Below are 16,892 nucleotides of genomic sequence, written 5' to 3' on the forward strand. Positions count from 1 at the left end.
TTTCCCCCTTCTAATGCTTTCTTCTTCAGATGAGCCTCCTGTCTGTCCTCCACGTGTGACAATGGCAGCTGTTTGCTCTGAGATGCACCCTTCTGTAGTGTTCTCAGAGAAAGCAAATCTGTCTCCATGCTACTGTTTTAGTGTAAAGAAGAATTTTAGGCTTGACCTGACCTATGTGCGTGGTCCAGTGTGGTTGGAGTAGAAGTGGGACATGGTGATTGACAGAAAGGGAAGTCGTGGTTTTTCCAAAGAAAGGGATGTTGGGCAGATCAAATTGACGCAGATCTGCCACAAATATTTCCCTAGAGTTTTTAACTGAGGAGTAAAGAGGGGGAGTACTTTTAGTAGGACACTACTTCCTGCCCCTCGAACGGAAGCGCCTAGAACAGAGTGACATGGCCATCTTTTATCTGTTTGACTCAGATCATAAACATTTGAAAGACGGACTGCACTTTATTCTCTGAGGAAAAGCCAAAGACAGTTACAAAGAAACCCGCCCTAAGCCTGACATACTATCTGTTCCGCAGAGCAGAGGGCTGCAGGACAACGCTCATGTTTGTCCTGGATTCTAGCCAGGTGGCAATTCTGGAACTTTGTTCAGAGATAAAGTGCCTCAGCCTCAGAGAGGAAGTGCTCTGTTCAGGAACTACCCGGGGGCCTGTAGATCCCCATCTCACTGAGGCAGGAAAAGCTGCAGGCAGTGTGTCCGTGTGCCTGTACAGTGAGGTAGGCCCTGAGGGCCCTCCTTTCACAGGGAGGCAGCAAGGCACTGGAAAGTACAAGAGACCGTTACATCCTCAGTTCTTAAAGAGTGGGAGTGTGTTTTCTGATTTCAGCACTTGTTGATTTCTTTCTGTGTTCAAAGCCCTTTAAAAGAAGAAAGAATCAGAATAAGGGGGGAAAAATCTCAACTTGTCCTTGTTGCTTCTGTAAGGTGCTAGTTTACACCCCTTTGAATGAGTGAGGGGTGGCCGAGAGCCCCGTAGGCTCCATGGAAGCGGGAAGGGAAGCCGATGTCATGAGCTTTCTTTTCAGATCACAGAAACATGACTTTAAGACTCTAACGTTGATGGGAAACAAACCAGAAAGGGGTAAGTTGGCTCTCTATCTTGACAACAGTTTTATCATTCCACAAACTGGATTTTGAGGAAAGGGAATAGTGAAATTGTCATTTCCTTAATGTGAGTTATACATACAAACGACTAATCAGAAATTAGGGAAAGTTACAAGTACATGTGATTGATTAAGGAAACCACTTGAGGAAGAGAAAACAACCCCGGCTCCCACATTTCCTGACTTCCCCTTCTGATTTTGTGTCGTTTCCTCTCTTTATTTTTCAGTGTGTTTATTTTAAAGGAAGCTTCTCTATAGGAGAGAGACAAGAGCCCCACTCACCCATCCCCATATACGCACGGGATTGAAATGTGTTTCTCTCAGTCTTATTCCAGATCTTATGTCCTGTGACCTATGACCTATGTTCCTGGGAAGTCACGCGGGCTCTGGAAGCACTGTTGGAAAGTCATGGGAAAAGAAAGCATTACTCATAGTGAGGAAACTGTGACAAACAGATGCGATAATTATCAGTTAGCACTGACTGGGCCGATGCAAGATATCATCACTGTGCCTAACAGTGAACAAACCCATGCGAATCACACACTGGTCACATGTCTGTGATTCCTTTTGTAATTTTGTTTGCATGTATGTGTGCATGTATATATGTGTGCTTATGAATATATGGCATGTGTGTATGAGTGTGCAAGAGCATGTGTGTGCATGTGTGCATATATGTATGCACGCAGTATACATGTGTGCTTATGTATATATGGCACATGTGTGTGAGTGTACAAGAGCATGTGTGTGTGCATGTGTCTATGTGATATGTATGCATGCATGTGTGTATGCATGCGTGTGCAGTGTATATGTGTGCTTCTGTATATTAGCACAAGTGTGTGCGTATGCAAGAGCATGTATGTGCACGGATATATGTGTGCTTGTGTATATATGGCACATGTGTGTGAGTATGCAAAAGCATGTGTGTATGTGAATGTGTGTGCACACATGTGTATAGGCATGTGTGTGTGCATGTGTAGATGTGTATGCTTGTAGAGGCCTGATGGTGACACTGGAAATCTTTGATTACTTTTCACTGTGGCAAGATCTGTCACTGAACCTAATGCTTTTCAATTCCAACCAAGCAGTTCGTCCTGAGGACCCCTGCTTGGATTCTGTGTGCTGAGTATCCAAAACCCAGTCCTCCCACAGCAGCCAGTGCTTTATCCACTGAGCCACATCCTCACCCTGCCTACGAGTCTTAATTGAAAAAAAAAATGTTTCTTAAGACATGGTCTTATTGCACAGCCTAAGCCATGAGCCCAGGCTGGCTTCGAACTCCAGGTCCTTCCGCTGTGTCTCATCAATGTTAAAATTGTAGGTGTGAGCCGCTCTGCCTGTCCCAGGGTTCTCAAAATCAGAATTTCTGCTACCGTTAGGCTTGTATTTTCAGTGGTCATAGTTCATTTAGTGAATCATGGAATTAAGTTTAAAGAGAAGAAATAAAGTCAGCTATAATACCCTGGTCAGGTGACTATCATCCCCATGTTAGAGGGGTGGGATGTTAGGTTTTAGAAGGCGAAGTAGCTGGCTGAAATTCATAGTGCTCGTAAATGTAAGGCTGCATTTGTAATTTCTTGCTCTTAAGAACCTTAATTGAAGGTCATAGTCCGTCACTCAGCATCTCTTTTGATAATTCAGGATGTATCACATTGCTAATGTAACTAAATGCATATAAAAATCTTAGTGAGCCATAGTGGCACACACTTTTCATCCCAGCACGCAGGAAGAAGAGGCAGGGATCTTCTCTGTGCATTCCAAGACAGCAAGGCTACACAGTGCGACTCTATCTCAAGAAATAACAAAAGAAGAAAAAAAAAGGAGGAAAAGAAAAATCTATTCTCCAATGTGTGTATGGTGAGAAATCATGAGTCAGCATTGTATTGAAATTAGGTTAAACGCCAGCCTGTATCATACAAAGGGAGTATGTGTAAATTCCATCGGCAATTTAAACTGTTTGAGGACATCTAGAAAATCTTCTGCAGACTGTAAAGTGCTGTGCAAATTCCTTTCTATGTGTGTGTGTTTGCATGTACACGTGAGCATCAGACCTGTAGGAAAAAAAACTCTTAGTCTTGTTACCCTCCGTGGAAATTTAAAAATTCATCTTGAGCTTAAAATTTGCAAGTGACTTCCTAAACAAGACAAAGCTCTATGTCTTAAAATTTCAAAAATAGTTGTATGTTATAATTTACCTAACAGTTTATATGGGAGCCATTTCATGTGTCATATGATCCTTAAACAGTCTATGGAATTTCTGTGTGGACTTTGTGCAAGGCAGGGTGTAAGAGTGGTTATGGCCGATAATGACTGCTTATCAACAAGAAAGCCAGCACATTTGACCACAGTCCAAGAGTATAAAGCGGTGCCTACAGATAATCTATTTCTAGCTCTTAAGGAAGCAACGTCATTACTAACTGGTTACGGTGCAGGTATTCAGCAGCCTTGAAAGGTTAAACTCGAAAGAGCAGTCAGAAAGTTGACCCTGAAGCATCCAAATCTTTCCAAAGTTGTGAAGGTGCGCCTCAGACACATTCCTCACTCTACAGAAACCTAAAATGGCTATGGTACTTCTTAGAAGTGTCTGTGAGTCCCCGATTGTCTAAAATTAAAATGTCTACTTCTCTAAAAACTTACTGTGGGCTTGGACAGATGTCTTAGTGGCTAAGAGTGCTTATTTCTCAATCATGAGGATCTGAGAGTTCAGATCCTAGTACCCATGTGACACACACACTCTCACACACACTCACACACAAACACACACAGAGATACTCACACACACACACTCATATACACACAAACACAAACACACATACTCACCCACAGACACACACACAAATACACAAATACTCACACAGACACACAGACACACTCACACAGACTCTCTCTCTGTCACACACACACACACACACGCACACACACACACACACACACACACACACACACACACACACACCCCTCATTGGCCATAATCGCACCACATGACCACTCTTGAGTCTGTTACTGACAGGGAGAAAACATTGTATAGACCAATTAGGCTACTTCTGGAAACTGGAATAGCCTTTCTCGGACTTATGGTTAGGTGAGAGGAAAGGAGGAAAAGGAACAAGGAAGACTGTGTAGTAAGCAGTCAACAGCATTCACTGTGTTCACAACTTGTCAAACTTCCAGTGCTCTATCCTAATAGGGATTTGACATCAAAACTTTTCATCATTAACATGGTCCCATCTTTAGAGACTTTGGTCATTCTCCTAATTAAAGGGGAATGCCTCTGGAAGCATTTAAAACACAGTCAAGAAGTCAAGTAACACGGGCACCAAAAGAAGTTCCAAGTTTATTCCCGAAAAGAATATGCCATACTCACTGATGGAGGGAGAATGGTCATGAGTGAACTCTGTGGCAACGAACCAATGTCGGGGAGGAGGAGTCACCATCCTTCAGGGCTGTGATTCCTTCTCCGTCCCCTCCCCAACCTAGAAGTCGCCCTTCAGCCTTGCACCCATGCGAACTTGCCAGCTTTCTGCATCATGACCCAAAGACCTCGCTGGTGAGGATCATTGTGGCCTGAAGAAAGGCAGGCGTAAAGCCAGGCTTCCACGAAATGCACACGGTTTGTGGAATGGCCATGCTGTTTTGAAAGCTCCCTTTATGAAAGACTAGCATAAAGTCAACAGCCCACGGTTGCTCAAAATCCGCGCTTATTTGTTGCCTCTGCCCTCCACGTCCCTACTCAGGAGAATTATAGTTAAGTTGCGTTTTTAAACTATGTCCCCAGGCGAGTGTTGAGTAAGATGAAAACTTGCTGGGTCACCAATAAATCATTTCGGGAATAGGGGGGCATTTCAGGAAAATTAAACAAAGCCTAGAAAAGCCTTAGCTTGCAGTTTATTGTTATGGAATTTGAGTGACGGCTCTCCACGCTCAGACCAGTACTAAGCAGGAAGCTCTGAAGAGGAAAAACAAAAAACAGCCCTCCTGTCCACAGTACAGACGAGAAAAGACAATGGTACAGACATTGTCCTTTTAAACAAAACTGTGGTGCCTAGTCCTTTAACCCTTTCTACGTGATCTGATGATTGGGAGAAAGTCTACAATGACAACCAGATAACTCCAAGATAGCTCTAGCCTAGAGCTAGAGCTAGAACACAAAGTTTCAAAAGTACTCCAAAACTCAGCTACTCCCCCCAGATAGTTACCTTCCCTGGTGCCCTGGCTACAATGTGCAGGCAGATTGCTCTCCCTGGGATCTTTGCAGATGAGAAGATGCATGGGGAAACAGTGTGCATAACTCCTTCGGCTGACATTTAGAAGTGCTTTCTGGGGGTTGAATAAAAGGAATCATACTTTTTCCATGGGCCCTCGTGGTTTGAGATTGGCTAATTGTGTTGTGACCCTTCTACTTTTACTTGGTACACAATCCCAATGCCCAGTTGTCCACTAATTGCAACTGTCATTCCGTACCACAAAAATGTCAGCGCAAATTCCTTAGCAGAGCTCATCTCTGATTGCCTCCATAGCAACTAGCTGAGGATGTTAAGAGGTTTCCCCCAGGAACCCACGAAGAACAAAAGTACATCGTCGTTTCTTTCATTTTTCTAGCACTTGTCTACCTCAAGAGGAACTGGATAGAATTCAGTAAATATTTTTCATCTTGAAACCCAACTAATCAACCAGGTCAAAGGCCGGGTCTGTTTCTTTAGATGCCCTACTGACATCATCTTACTTTGAAGGCTGATTTCCTGTCCTTTGCCTGGAATAAATCACTCTGTTCTCTCGACTTCTGTCTTATACTTCCTAAAATTAACATTGCTAGGATGAGTATGTTCCTTTTTTTTTTTAAATCTTCTGAGAATCTTTGGCCATGTATTTTTGTTGTATTGGTTCCTCCCAGCTTCATCCACATCCACCCTCTCTATTCTAACCTCCCTCCCTATGTAACTATTGAGTTTTCTACCCATTCCCCAACCACACCAAGTGTGCTCAACTACTCTGGGGAGAGAGTCCTGACCCGGACTGCGGTCCACCTACCTGGTGTGATGTAATTACAGAGAGTTCACCCTCCCTCTCCCAGAAGCTAATAGCTCTTTAGCTTGTGGCAGGTTTCCCGCTAGCTGACTACCTACTCACCTTCATGCTGGGATCGTACCTGGCTGGAGGTTGTGCAGGTCTTGGGCAAGCTGTCACAACCCATGTGAGTTCATGTGTGTACCTGCCCTGCCGTGTCTGGAAAACACTGTTTGCTGAAGTCATGCCCCACCTCTGGCTCTCAGTCCTGTAACTCCATCATTAGTCTACATCCCTGAACCATACTGGAACTTCCCATTTAGGGCTGGGCACTCTGCATAGTCTCTCTCTTTCCTCATTGACCTCTTTTGCGTTTCTCTCAATCACTGTCGGACTTTAGGAAGCTTCTCTGATGGGAGTTGAGAGGTGCTCTGATCTGTGGGCCCAGCCTGAAGTCATGGGAGTCATTTGAATACTCAGTCAGTTTGACAGAAGAATAGTAATAGATTCTCTCCTAGAGCCCATAGTCTACCTAGCCATAGCTTCTTGGCCCTGTCGTAGTACCATCTCATGGGAACAGATCCAATCAGATCCAATCAGAAACTTGTCGAGTGGGAGTACGCTTTTTAGATCAGATGAGGAACTTGGTGAGTATGGATATATATGCTCATAGCATGTATTTAATACTCTCTTTAATAAAAAGACTTAAGAATCATGAACAATTTTAATGTCCCCTTAGGACATTAACTAGCACCCTCAGAGAACTGAGGGCACCAACTTTCATCACCTTCTGTGAGTCCTTCCGGCTCTTGGAAGCTATGGCTTCACGAATATACAGATTCCGGTTGGTTACTCATCACTGTGGTTGAAGAGATCAGTTTGCATTACTAGGTGGGACACGGCTATGCATAAAGTAAGTGTGATTCTTCCCAACTTCATAGCAGACCTGGACAAGCAGCTCTGAAGGACTAGCTCTTGATTCTTATAACATTATACGATAACCGTCTTCAGATAGATAGATCATCCCACAGCAGTATATTTTATGGTTTATTTAGCGTGCTTAGAAGGGAGTCATTACCTTTGCGCTGTGTTGGAATGGAATTTATTGGTCCTGTCAGCCATCACCTGTCTGCGTGCTTAATTATTTTTATGCTCTACTTTGCAGAGGATGACAACATGGTATTTTTTCCTTTCGTTATACAGAAGTCAAATATTAGAGGAGAAAACCATGAAGCTCCTTCCTGGAAATACTGTAAACCACAACACAACGGAGGGACCGAAGGAGTTTCCCGTTGTTCATCTTAAGCACCGTGGTTAGACTCAGCCTCTTTCTAGACTCTTGTCAAACTGGAGCCAATCCAAGGGATGCCCTATTTGCTGCAACAAAAGAAAGTGGGCATCCTTACTCCTGCTGATTTCACACTGCTCTGTATGCGTGTGTGTGTGTGTGTGTGTGTGTGTGTGTGTGTGTGTACCACAAATGGACACTTCCTCAATCACTCTCCACTTTATTTATTCAGACTACTCATTGACTGAACTGGGCTTTGCCGGTTTGTCCTTGCCTCTGACTTTCCAGTACCACAGATACAGGCACACTTCCTTTCCTGGCTTTTTAAGGTGGGCTCTGTAGATTTGAACTCAGGGCCTCATACTTACGCAGCAAGTGGTTTACTGACTGAGCCAAGTATTCTCTTTAGCAGTCCCTGCGGCCTGCCCTGTCAATTCTTAACGACCTTCTGAAACAGGCTTTGTCCTTTGGATTGTAGACGACCATCTATCTACCTACAGAATCACTTCACACACTCAACCTGGTTATTCCCTGGAGATCCAGTATTATCCACACAGCCACAGTACTTCACTGGCCTCACCACCAGCCGGATAAACACCACGCTTTATACAGAGTCTCTCATTTAAGCCCTTCAGCAACTCTACAAGGTGAATTGTCCTGTTCAGCTTTTCCCGCTATTGAAATAGCATGCAGGATGCAGGTGACACAGGTGGGACTAGAACCCAGGCAGTCTCTCAGCTGCCGTTCTCCAGCCTCTCCTAACTCCCACACAGATAGTGTGGAGCATTTGGGCAAGTAGAGCCTGACACAGGACAGAGCCCACACACAGAAGGGCTCTGCCTGACCCTGACTTTCTCTGAGTTCTTTCAGTGGTAAGAAGCTTTGTTCATTTCCTTTGTGCTCCAATTGGCTTTTGATAATTTTGTCCACACAAAATGCCAGAGACGGCCCAGACTGTACTCGTTAAGGGTTATCATGTCTCCTGTCAGTTGTTTACAAGAAGGGATCTGCTTGGCCTTGGCTACTTTTAACTGAAGTCATTTTAGGAGAAGTCAAGAGTCACAAAAGCAGAGCTTTAAGAAGTTTCATGAGTATCTTCTGTAAATGAAAAGAATAGAAAAGAACAAAGTACAGATTCAATTACAAGCCTCGTGTTGGCTTTGTGGGCACGAGTGGTGTGTGTGTGTGTGTGTGTGTGTGTGTGTGTGTTCAGGTACATGTGCATTATTCATGTGTTTGCATGTGTGGAGTCCAGAAGCTGATACTGGATATCTTTCTCAATCACCAATGACTCTTCACTTTTTTTTGGTGTTGTTGTTGTTTTTAATGGTTTTTAACATTTATTTGAAAATTTTCTGGGCAAAACTGTCTCTACTCAATCTCTCTCTCTCTCTCTCTCTCTCTCTCTCTCTCTGTCTCTCTCTCTCTCTCTCTCTCTCCCTCCCTCTCTCTTCCCTCCCTCCTTTCTTTTCTTTCTACTTTTTTGGCAAAACATTTTTATTGAATATTTTATATATTTACATTTCAAATGCTATCTCCTCTCCCCCCTCTCCCATCCCCTCTTCCTCTCCCCCTGCTTCTATCAAGATCCTCTCACTCCCACCCACCCACTCCCACCTCATTGCCCTGGCATTCGCCTACACTGGGGAAATGAGCCTTCTATGAGGCTGGAGCCATGCATCCCTGCATGTATACTCATTGGTTGGTGTTGTAGTTCCTGGGAGCTCTGGGGTGCGGGGTGGGGGAGTTGGTTGTTTGGTACTGTTGTTCTTCCTATGGGGTTGCAAAGTTTTAAGGCAGGGCTTCTCACCGAACCTGGAGTCCGTAGTTTCAACTAGACTCACTGTCTAGGAAGTGCCAGGGGTCCGTCCTCTCAGCCTCCCAGCCCTGCCCAGGGATTACAGGTTTATGCTGCTGCTCCTTCATTTTTTCTCACGGGTGCTGGGATGCAGACTTAGGTCTTCACGCTTGAATTGGAAGTATTTTGCCCACAGAGCCTGTAATGATGGCTTTTGAATGGTGGTAAATATCTCGGGGAAACTAAATAGCCCCACTGCAGAGCCAATGAAAGTCTTTACGAGGAGAAAACTAAGGCAAGAGGAGAGTGGAGGTTGGGCTTGTAGCTGACCGGGTGCCAGGCAGAAGCCCTGTTAGGTAAGAGGAACTTTCTCATTTGATGAAAACAGGCAGCCAAGGGAAAGTCTCTGCATGGTGGGATGACAACAGATTTACTGGGTTTTAGTGTTTGGCTGTGAGTTCTGAACAACAGAAGCAGGAAGGAAGCAGCTCTGTACGGCATCTGGCCTCTTGGGAAACCTCGAGATGGGGCACAGGATAAGCCCAGTCTTCTCCTGCCTCACGTGCTCCTCATGGAATCCTGAAATGCACCGGCTTTCTCTTAAAAGACAATTTCCAGTGGTGAAAAATGACCACCACCTAAATAGAAGGTTCCGGGTGTCAGGGACCTAGCTGATCTCTTTCCTGAGCACCTGGAGCACAAACATTGCTCAGAGGAGGAAGATTTGAGGAACAAACACTTCCGGGGCTTAAGAGTAGCCAGAAAAATATCTGGGAGATTTTTTTTTCTGTTATTCATATGAATAAAGATAACAGAGACGAAGGACAAGAAGCAGGGAGACCAGAGAGACAGAGACACAGAGAGAGGAGAAGTAGGAAGAGATGGAAGAGGGTAAGGAGGAGGGGATGAGGGGGAGGGGAGGAGCAGGAGCAGAGGGAGGAGGGGGAGGGGGAGGAGGAGGGAGAAGTTAGAGATCATTCCTCATCTGTTATGACAACTGAGTTATTTTTGTTCATATCTATTTTGTATTTGTGACTTCCTTCAGAAAAGATGTCAGATGATTATGATGAAATAGTCCTCTGTGTGTGTGAGTGTGTGTGTGTGTTTGTACAGCTGTGTCTGTGTTTGGGGTTGACTTTAATTCTTCAGTTCTGCTGAAGTGACTTCCCTACTTCTCCTGATTCAGCAGTGAGCACTTAGAATTATAAGAAGCAGGATTAGCTCACAAACAAAACAGCCCATCCCTGCCTAATAACACAGCTTAGTGATAATGAGGGCAAGGCACTCTGGGAAGGCCACTCCCCGTCAGAAGTCTTAGGACATCTAAATTGGGAGTTGGTGATCTTGTAAACAAATTCAAGTTACCTTCCAGCAAAACCCCAAACTACTTGTTGGAGATGGGTTTTGGCTAGATGTGAATCCAGATCAAAATCAAAAGCCACATAAATACTAAAATAGCCAGAACAGAGACACAGTCATTACAGGAAACTCATGAGGCTTCAAAGGAGGTTTGAAGAAGGAAGAACTGCAGCCAGAAGAGCTGGTGGCGTTGCCGGTCTGTACTGGAAATGTCGACATCCTCTGGAGAGGAAGAGGAAGGAGTTAGCAGTGCCAGACGAGCAGCTGGACAATGACAAGACAGGAAACCAGGCTGCTGATGACAGTGAACTGCAAACCCGGAGGAGGGACGCATCAAAGCTACCGGGCCGCTGAAGACTGGGGCAGGGACAAAGTGAAAGCCATGAGGGGCTCAGAACCAGTCACAGGCTGCACACACACGATCTAGTGGGTAGCCAGGTCTCCATTTATTTCTGTTGAAATACCACGAAAGGGCCTTAGTCCTATTGCAGTCATCCCAGGAATAGACTATTGCATTTCGCACCGGCTCAAACATTGCCTCAAAGAGAAGCCATTCAAATGTGAGAGACTACCATTATAGATGTCTCAACACAGTGCTGGTTAATGATTCCAGGTAACACTGAGTCTTTGTCCCCAGTACTTTATGGAAAATATAATTCAACCCCAAGGTTAAAAGACCAAGACTGACCAAGTGTAAGGAACAAATATTGGCAGTCTTCCTCCAGAGCTCAGGATCTAAGCCCCCCCACTCCATCTTGCCTAAGAAGCCGGGTGGATCTATGGCAATGTCCTGAACAAACTTCCATCTCGTTTCTATTTATATCTGCTCTACTTGCCAGAATTCCTGTCACTGTCCCTTGCCAACCTTTGCAGGGACAGACAGCAGCTAAATGCTCAGAATTGGAGAGCAACCCAAGAGCCCAGAAAGTGGTCTAGGTTAACAAAGCCTGGAATAGAAGAGCACGGAGTGAAGTGAGCCGGAACAGAGAAGTAAACAATGACCCCCTAGCAAAGTGGGTCGGTTCAGATAACCTCAAGGAGCAATTTTACTCATCTTCTCGGAAAGTTAGAGGTGGAATGAATCCTTCGACCAGATGAGGGGGTGATCGATAAGCTCTTATTTAAGAGTCTAGCCATATTTGGGGGGAAGGCTACCTTACCAATAATCAAATGTAACTATTGTTAGTTAACAACTCGATGTAGTTAAGTGATGTAGCAAGGCTTAACTACTTTGTGGGTTCTTCTTTCTTCCACCCCTTTCGACCCCCCTAACACTAGATGGGAGAGAAAAGGGGATAGAAAGGAAAGTGGGAGTGTTGTCATTAATAGGTGGGACGGCTCCTGTTAATGGGGGGTTGAGTTCCTTGGGGCCAGTTTGATCTTTGCTGTCAGGATATCTAATTTCTTCTTGCTGTTTCTTTTCTCTTTCTTTTTTCTCTTGCACAGGACTACTTAACAAACCGTGACCAACAACAACCAACAGCTACCCCCCCTCTCAGGGCCCTTTTTTTATTTATCCTCTGAAAGGGCCTCCAGAATTCCAAATGCCACACAATGGCAAAAGCTATCGAAAGTGTCAAAATCACACCCTTGCAAGAGCTCGAAGAAAATCACAGTCAGCTGCTTCCTACAAGCTGAAGCGGCCTGATGTCCCACACCAGGGACTGAAACGAAAGCACACTCCTTTCTGTGTTTTCTAAGGAAACCAAAATTCTCACTATGAAGTGATGTCTTAGTTTGCTTTTGATTGCTGTGATAAGTATCATGGCCCCCAAAGACCAGCGTGGGGAGGAGAGTTTATTTAGCTTACTCTTCCAGGGCACAGTCCAACTTTGAGAGTAGGGGAAGAAATCTGGAGGCATGAATTGAAGCGGAGACCATGGAGGAACCCTGCTTACTGGGCTTTCTCTACTTGGCTCCTCAGCATGATTTCTTATGCAAGTCAAGACCACCTGCCAGGGAGGCACTGCCCATACAGTCCGGGAGCATCCCACACCAATCTTTAATCAAGAAAAGGCCCCATAGATGCTGCTGCTTCTGCTTCTGCTTCTCCTCCTCCTCCTCCTCTTCCTCCTCCTCCTCCTCCTCCTCCTTCTTCTTCCTCCTCCTCCTCTTCCTCCTCCTTCTTTCTTCTTCTTCTTCTTCTTCTTCTTCTTCTTCTTCTTCTTCTTCTTCTTCTTCTTCTTCTTCTTCTTCTTCCTCCTCCTCCTCCTCCTCCTCCTCCTCCTCCTCTTCCTCCTCCTCCTTCTTTCTTCTTCTTCTTCTTCTTCTTCTTCTTCTTCTTCTTCTTCTTCTTCTTCTACTACTACTACTACTACTACTACTACTACTACTAGTAGTAGTAGTAGTAGTAGTAGTAGTACTTGGAGGCCATATACAGAACCTTTCACGTGTTAGGTAAGTGCTCAATCACTGAGCTAGCTATAGCATCCTGATGTAGTTTTTGGATTTTTGTTTTAAAGGAATGAAAATTTCAGAGATTATTTTTCTTATCTGACTGCCACCTTGGGGTTGTGCAATGCAGAGGACATGTGTCTCAAACATTCCCTTCACAACTCCACTGCTCAGCTGTGTCCCATGGGGACAGCTGCTCAGAGTGACTTAGGATCTGAAGATACAGAATCCCAAATGTATAGAAAGGCTGATAACTATCCATGGATAAGATCTACTTAAAGTACCAAGGAGAGTTCACTTGGTGCACATCGCCATGTAAGAGACAAATTGTGAGGGGTTGGGGATTTAGCTAAGTGGTAGAGCGCTTGCCTAGCAAGCGCGAGGCCCTGGGTTCGGTCCCCAGCTCTGAAAAAAAGAAAAAAAAAAGAGACAAATTGTGAGACACATTGTATGGCCACAGTGGAAGGACACTTTTATTTTTTGAGGAAAACCCAGAAATACCTTAACAGTTTTATGCTATTGTTCATGTCAAAATGTCTTCTGAAGCCAGATTGTTGAGGTCTGAGCACTTTTTCCCAGGTAAAACCAAGATGTCCAGATAGCTACAATTTGCTTTGAGTTAAACTAAGGAGGTTCAACTGTACTTATATACACTGTTACATTATACAGAATATCATGTTCCATTTCAGAGAATAGAAGGATAGAAATAAACTATTAAACTTAAACTTAAACTATTAGATAAAAACTCACCCAGCATATAACTATAACTTTTTTAAATTAAATCAGATACTATTATATACTACTATTGTGCTAATATTTTTTATTACTGAGCAGTGCTTGGAGTTGAACCCAGGGCCTAGCCCATACTTACCAAGTACCCTACCACTAAGCCACACCCTGGCTCCTATGAGCCTATTTAAATAGCATACATTCCCTCTGGGGAGGGTGCATTGTTCTTGGAGGTGCTGCAATACCAGGTCAATCCATGGTATAGACAGAGCAAGTGCCTACTACACCTTGTATTTCCAAAACATTGCTTTAATAGATTGTCCTTTGCTAGAGGACATGTCAGATATTTAACTGGTAAGAACAGATACCATTTTTTTCTCTCAGGCAAATCACAGAGAACTGACCCCAACCACAAGCTCCTCTTTTTGTTAATTTGCTTGCTTTTGTTTGTTGGTTTTAAGACAGAGCCCTGCCTGTTCTGGAATTTTCTATGTAGACCAGACTAGCTAGGAGCTCACCAACATCCTCCTGCTTCTCTCTCCCAAATGCTGGGATTGACACATGCACCACCACACCTGGCTTCACAGGATTCTTAAACATCAAAGGAACTACTAAAACATGCAAAAGAGAAACAGTAACTTTTCTTGAGGCCATTACTAAAACATTCAAAAGAGAAACAGTAACTTTTCCTGAGGATGTTACTAAAACATTCAAAAGAGAAACAGTAACTTTTCCTGAGGATGTTCTGCCCATTAGTTCTCGGCTTTATTTCCATGGATGTTTTGGATGGAAGGGACTCATGGCTGACCTCACACCCATTCCCCTCCCGTCTCTAACAGAGCTCCAGCTTTCAGCTCACCACAGTGTCAAGATGTGCTGACATAATGGGCGGGGTGTGACCCGGGCCCCGGAGGACATCGTAGGAGTGGTCCATGTTGGATTGTCTCTCTCCAGGCTCTTCTATCGGAGAAAACAAACAAATCCTGAGTTCAAACTTCTCGCTTCTGCACACCAGAGACTTGTAGCTCTCTTCCCCCCCTCAACCTCAAACGCCCAAGACAGCGGGAAATCAGGAGCGCGGCTTGCAACAAGAAGTGTAGTTGTCATCTTTCAGTTCTCTCAAAGCCTCCAAAGACGGTTATTTTATCTTCTATTTTTAGCTTCCGGACATTTGATTTTGCTAAAACAGACAAGGAAAAAAATGACCCATGATTTCTTTAGTTCCTAGATTCTGTCTGTCTCTTTGTCTGTCTGTCCATCCCCTCTCTAACACACATATACACACACAGACACACACAGACACACACACCCACACACACACACACAGAAACACACACACAGAATAGATATACACACAGACACACACAGAGACACACAGACACACACACAAACACAGAGACACACACAGAGACACACACATAGACACACAGACACACAGAGACACACAAACACACAGACATATACACAGAGACACACACAGACACACACACCAACATACACACACACAGATATACACACAGATACACACACACACACATAGACACACACACAGAGACACACACAAACACACAGACACACAGAGACACACACAGACACACACACCCACACACACACACAGACATATACACAGAGACACACACAGACACACACACCCACATACACCCACATACACCCACACACACACACACAGACACACACAGATACACACACACATAGACACACAGACACACAGAGACACACACAAACACACAGACATACACACAGACACAGACACAGACACACACACACACACACACACACACACACACACACACAGAGCCCTCCTTCCCTAACTAATATTCAACAAGAGCATGTTTCCTTTGATCAGGATATCCATTTTTCACATATTCATATTCTACTTTGAATTCATGTTTATCTCATATGATTCTCAGGGAAACATTCATGAAGCGAGCAAGAAATAAATGAAGTGTTTCCATCTCTTCTACGTAGAAACTGTTTCCACCCTCATTACCACTTCGAGGTGTATGAACTATTTTCAGCCCTAATATGTATGCATGAGCATCCTGAATCCCACATCGTCTGGTCCAAGGCCTTGAGTAGAAGCAAACTTGCGGGCTGGGTGGCTGGGTGCCAGGGCCAGTAAGTGAATAAGGAGAATGGAAGTTAAAGGAGGCATCGGAGTCACAACATTGGAATTAAAATAAGGGTTTGCTCCCTCCTATTTCAAGTCTTTTCCCATTACACCACCTTGCCTCTCCCTAGAACTTCATTCTCCAATTTGCTGAGTTGTCTGTGTGGGTGTGTTGTTGATGAAAGGCCCTTTTCAGAGGGTCAGCCACAGTGACCTTCAGCTGATGTCCTAGCACAGTACTGCACACATTACAAAAAGGATTGCTTTCCCTGGCGGCTCTCCCAACCCTCACACACGGCGCTGTGCTGACAGCCATTGTCTCTGACAAGTGACTATGCTGGCAGCGTAGGATCCCCTCAGCCTTTCGCATGGCTAGCCAGCTCGGTCCTTCCCTTTGCTTCACACACTCATGGCAGCTGGAGTGTTCGTTCACCCAGGAAAAGGTTTCAGGGGACTCTGAGCCACCATCATTGGTGTGGTTTTACAACTGAAACGTTTGAACTGGGAAATGTAAGAATGACCACAAACCCTAACATTTAGAATATTTTCTTTCTTCTGAAAGAGTGGAGAAATGAAGAGGCATCAGCAAAGCCGGGAGCCAGCACCCTGCACCACTCTAAAGCTTGACTAAAGTGAACAGGGTTTCGTTGCCTTTTTTGCTGGCCACTGAAACAAATATTAAAATTCATCTAAGTTGGTAGCATGTGAGGCAGTTTAGATCCCATTGTGAGTAAACTACTGGACAAGATTCTAAGCCTACTATTTATAAGACGCATGACTGCAGAGAAGATAATTTAAAGTTCTTATTCGAACCTCAACTTTTATTAGTGTATAACACTACAAGACAGTGGTTTGATTACATTTTCACATATACATGTGTTTGATCCTCCACTAACCACCTTTACCTCCCTCATTTACTGGTCCCTCTCTGTCTTGTTATAGTCTCTCTCTCTCTCTCTCTCTCTCTCTCTCTCTCTCTCTCTTTCTCTCTCTCTCCCTCCCCTTCCCCCTTCTTCTCCCCCTCCCCCTCTCCCTCTCTCTCCCCTTTCCTCCCCCTCCCCTTCCTCTCCTTCCCTCTT

The 16,892-nt window shown here is 44.5% G+C and overlaps 1 non-coding gene across 1 annotated transcript; it reads right to left on the reverse strand.

The window, feature by feature from the left end:
- Window positions 1-13,893: 13,893 nt before the first annotated feature.
- LOC120096842 (U2 spliceosomal RNA) lies at window positions 13,894-14,086 on the reverse strand. Its single transcript, XR_015637830.1, has one exon. It is a non-coding gene; the product is annotated as a U2 spliceosomal RNA (small nuclear RNA).
- Between the last annotated feature and the right edge of the window lie 2,806 nt (window positions 14,087-16,892).

The sequence above is a fragment of the Rattus norvegicus genome, chromosome 14, assembly GCF_021556685.1.
Source record: "Rattus norvegicus strain SHRSP/BbbUtx chromosome 14, alternate assembly SHRSP_T2T, whole genome shotgun sequence".
In the NCBI taxonomy this organism is placed as follows: Eukaryota; Metazoa; Chordata; class Mammalia; order Rodentia; family Muridae; genus Rattus; species Rattus norvegicus.